The sequence below is a fragment of the Echinops telfairi genome, unplaced genomic scaffold (genome assembly GCF_000313985.2).
Source record: "Echinops telfairi isolate 266 unplaced genomic scaffold, ASM31398v2 ScPeMD7_9;HRSCAF=40, whole genome shotgun sequence".
In the NCBI taxonomy this organism is placed as follows: Eukaryota; Metazoa; Chordata; class Mammalia; order Afrosoricida; family Tenrecidae; genus Echinops; species Echinops telfairi.
This window is the reverse complement of record NW_022103906.1, coordinates 13,505,996-13,510,852: the sequence shown is the minus strand read 5'-3', so window position 1 is coordinate 13,510,852 and position 4,857 is coordinate 13,505,996. Positions and strand designations below refer to the sequence as shown.

The following is a 4,857-nucleotide window of genomic DNA, read 5'->3' as shown; positions in this document are numbered from 1 at the left end:
CACCAGGACTCCTTTGACACAATGGTAGTGGGGTTAATATATCATAAGAACATGGGGAAAATCCCATCCCACCTCTGCTTTTTCTATCAGGGCTTGACTCTTGTGATCTGTGGGCTATACATCAACCTCCAATATTTGCAGCATCTCAGGTTTCTTGAGAGGCTGTTATCCTGGTTATAGTATACACCGCTACCTGGTGGGGACCTGCATCTATAGTGTCAATGAGAAGAAATGGGCCTCCGTTTACCAATTCTATCACCAAAGCCCACTCAGGGCAGCTACTGTGTCAACCCATGTCATCGAGGGTCTTTCTCTTTTTTTTTGGATGCTCGACCTTCCCAAACTGATGGGCTTTCCCCAGAGACTGGTCCCTTCTGTGAAGACGTACAAAGTGCCCGAGATGAAGGTTCACCGTGCTTACTTGCAAGGACCATTCGAGCTGTACTTCCTCTGAGACAGATGCTTTTCATCCCTCTGGTAAGCCATGGTGTGTTCACCTTCTTCAGCAATACCGTAATTCATTGTAAGTCCGTTCCAGGCAGGCTCAGAAAATGGGTCCGTTTTCTAGGTGTTTTCTTCCCTCCTCTCTGCTTTCTGTCTTTCTAGGTAGAGGGCAAGATGTGGCAAACTCCACAGACCCTCACACGCCTGTCAAAGCTCCTCCACAAATTCCCAGCGCTGCTTTTCGCTTTAACGAGCAGAGACGTGGAGGGTTCCCATAAAGAGGTCAGAGTAAAACTCAGAGAGAGTCCTTGCGTTTGTTTTTTCCAATGTACAAATAAAAGCGCTTAAATAGTACTTCGTGTACTATAGTTTTGTCCTAGGCATTATGTCAGGTGTCCTTTAACAGCAGTGTCTGGACCCTTTCCCTTCTTTACGTATCAGACAAAGGCCGTTTCCTGTGTGGTGGGCTGCAGTCTTGTCTGAGCAGTCGACTGAGGCTGGGTCAGCACTCTTTCCAGACTCTGTGGAAAGGAGTTTTGAGGAGACTGAGGGTGGCTTTTTTTGTTTGCTTATAAGGTCATTTATTGGTTTAATATTAAATCTGAACATATTTTTCTACTCACATTTCAGGGAGAATTCAATTTTTTTCTCTTTCATCTTAGATATTTGTCTTTGCTAGATGCTTGACAAAACTGTAGCTGGCCTGCCTCATCTGACCCTTATGGGGAACATACTGCTTTGATTGCTCTTTCCATTGTGAGAGACACAGCACTGTGTACTTTTGTATAGGATGCTGTCAGTGGAAATTTTACCTCAAGACCTTTTATACCAAGTACACAGTTGCTGCTTATGATTTCCACTTATTTATTTCTTTTATCCTTTTATTGGGGGCTCATACAACAATTCATACATACATCAATTGTGTAAAGCACCTTTGTACATTTGTTACCCTCATCATTCTCAAAACATTTGCTCTCCACTTAAGCCCCTGGCATCAGCTCCTCATTTGAGGGTGGTTTTTAGAGACAAGTAGCCATGTGCTGTTTATCAGAGATTTTCAGGCCTTCTTTCTCGCTGTATGCCTCTCCTGACCCCATATCAGACCCCACAGTTTGTACTCACTTTGTTTCATGTTGGTCTATGTATGTGGAGAAGTTGGAGGAAGTAAGTCCTTTGCCTGAAGGTGTTAATACATCATGCATTTCATGCATGTAACGTGAGATGCTAGTATGTGCATTTGCCACTCCCCTGTCCCCCCCAACTTGAGTCAGTTCAAAGAGAATGTGATTTTATGTGGATGACAGAAAGTGCCCTCAACATCACTCGGAGAAAAAGTACCAGCTCGGCGTAGCAATAAAGAACTTCTTTTAAGAATGAAAAATGCCACCAGACAATGAAGCAGCCAGAGCTTTAATCTTAGCATCCTATTAGCCTGGATTCCAGGCCACATGGAATTCCTCTCTCCCTGCTTGATGGCACTGAACTTCTGTGAAGGACCATAATGCATATCAACAGGCTAAAATGTAGGAATAGTGTAAATCAGGCCAGGTCTGATAGGGAGCTGAAATACAGGAGCTGAAAGGACAAATGTCAAGTGGAAAAGACAAGGAGGAATAGGTTGTTGGGAAGGAGGGCTGGCTGAACTTCCCCTGCTCTTGGGTCTTGACGGACTGTCTAGGACTGGGGCTGAGTGGGTGGGGTGATAGGTGTGTGTGTGAGAGCCTGTGTGTGTTTGTGGCTGTGAAGCCAGCAAGTGAGGACTTGACAGCAATTCACCCAGGCTGCTTCAGGGATTGGTTATAATAGTCCTTTCCCCAGCCCCAACGATGGGGGAGCAACAAAGCCTTAGCTTTGGTTCAAATGTAGTGGAGAAAAGAGGCTGTCTCTGTCTTCACAAGCTGCTAAAACAACATACGACTACATGAGAAATATATTTGCTCACAGTTCTGGAGGCCAGAAGGCCAAATCGGAGTGCCAGCTGTGTTGGTTCTTTGTGAACTGGCTGAGGGTCGAAGTGCCTCATGCTTCTCTCCTAGCCCGTGGGACTCTCCGTAAACTGTGGTGCCCCTGGGCTTGTGGATACATCTTCGTATGGCTCTGTGTCCCTCTTTGTTTCTTCTCTTTTCTGAGACAAGACTCATGGAATAAGGGCCCATTCTATGGCTTTATTCAAAGACCCTATTTCCACATAAACTCACTTTCATAGGGAGTCGGCTTCTGTGGGCAAAATGAGGAATGATGCAGGAAGCATCAAAATAAGATGGAAGGCAGGGCATCAAAAGATGAAAGGAATACACAGAGTCACTCTACCCCCAAATTTGGTACATGTTCAGCTAGTCCAGGAAAGAGCTTGTGTTCAAGGACCAATGGTGTTGAAGGAAGAAGTCCAACACGCATTGAAGGCATTGACGGAGACAAGGCTCCAGGAACTGACGGGCTACCAATGGACGCATTTCAACAAAAGGCTGCAGCAATAGAGGTACTCCACATGTGTTGTTGACAAGAAAATCAGAAGGCAGCTACCTGGTCAATGGAGTGGAAGAAATCCATCCTTGTGCCGATTCAACAGAAAGGCAGACTGCAGAAATAATTGAACAATGATCAGACCGTAGTGAGACTTGCCAACGAGCATTCAAACACAGTTGCCGCAGAACATTGGCAGGGAGCTGCCGGGAAGTCAAGCCAGACCCAGAAGGCGATGTGGAGCTAGGGTTATCATTGCTGACACCAGATAGATCTCGGCTGCGTACCAGAACGATGCTTACTTGTGTTTTATTTACTATCCAAAGGTATTGTATGGATTAAAACAACCGACGAGAGTGGGAATTGCAGCATGCTTCATTGCCCTCCTGTGGAAGCTGTACATAAATCACAAGGCAGTTGTTCAGTCAAAACAAAGGGAGCCTGAGTGGGTTAAAATCCGGACAGGTGTGCATCAGGATGGTGTCCTCTCACCATACTTGTTCAATCTATACACTGAGCAAATCCCCCGAGAAGCTGGCCTGCTGTAGGGCTCCATGGATAAGTAGGCTGGTTTCTTGGGACTTGGAGCATCCACTCACTTACCTCCAGAGTTGCCCTTAGCAACAGCTCTTCCTCCCCTGCTGCCAGCCGCCCTGAGCAGCCTTTGGTCCACCACCTCCCCATTCTTCTACCACCAAAGCCAATAAGCCACCCAGCATTCTCCCCTCCACCGCAAGTCTGTCCCCCCACCGCACCACGCAAAAGGAAAAGGCACACATACACGTACGTGTTATTAAAATGAATTGTTTATATTATCTCAGTTGAGTCAATACATTATAATGTATTAAAATGGAAAGGTACAAAATTGAAATAAATACTTTCTGATTCATGTATAAATCTTTTTTTTTTTTGTCAAGATGACTTTTATCGCCAGTACATGTCACAAGAAAACAGTTAAAATGACACTGAAACAATCATGTCAAACATGGTGCATGGAAGAAAAAGGTCAAGAAAACAACTTTTGGCTTGTTTTGGCATGAGACTTTGATACAATTTGGGTTCCCCAAAACCATGTGAAGGGTGGTAAAATAGAAATACTCCAAACTGATTTAAAAAAATAAACAGGCTTTACAAAAAACCCTCTTTTTTTTTTCTTAACCCAGCCACTTGGCTACATGGTCTGCACTCGCAATAGAGACATTCATTGTTGTCCAAGGGAAGAGAGCAACCGCCTTCCATTTTGAAGAGCTTGGTGGAGAGGCTGAAGAAATACGCTGCAGCTGAAGGGGAGCAGAATGTTCAGGAGAACAAAAAGTCCAGATGGTCTTCAGAAAGAGCACTGAGAAAAATGGGTGGGAGGGGTCTCTGGCACAGCAGGTGAGGAGGCAGGGATGGAGGGGGTGTGGGGAGTCCAGATCTGAAGCAAAGCTTGTCTGAAGAAGGAAGGCTGGGTTTTCCCCAGGGATCTTTCAGGCTGAGTACAGGAATCTCTCCCCCTGAGCAGCTCTGGGTTTGTCCTCAGCCTGGGAATGTTTCTCTTTCAGCAAGAGGCTGCCCCAGGGCTTTGGAGTCCGGCTTGAGTTCTTTCAGGCACAGCAGTAGAGAGGAGCCTGGGACAGGTGCAGGGCTTTACAATGGATACCACAGAAGGGGGGCTCTCTTCTGGTGCTGACTGCTTATTAGGTGGCTGTTAAGGCAATAAGGACTTTAGCAAACTAGAAGTTAAGGGCAGCGAAATTCAACTAGATTGAAGGTAAGCAAAAGGTGAGAAGGAGTCCCTTTCTCCTCAGCTACCATTCCCCGAAGCACAGGAAGCCTTGGATCCTGAAGCTCTGGATTTACAGTACACAGTAGCAGAGGGCTTGCCCTTTGGAAGGCTCCCTGGAAAAGAAGGCTCATCCCTGACTTGGGGCTACTTGACAAAAGTTTCTACTCTACGGAATCTCTTTG

The 4,857-nt window shown here is 45.9% G+C and overlaps 1 long non-coding RNA gene across 1 annotated transcript; it reads left to right on the top strand.

Moving 5' to 3' along the window:
- Nucleotides 1-367: 367 nt before the first annotated feature.
- On the top strand, nucleotides 368-798 carry LOC123521297. The gene is made up of 2 exons (XR_006679760.1): nucleotides 368-477; nucleotides 607-798. It is a non-coding gene; the product is annotated as an uncharacterized LOC123521297 (long non-coding RNA).
- The last annotated feature ends 4,059 nt before the right edge of the window (nucleotides 799-4,857 follow it).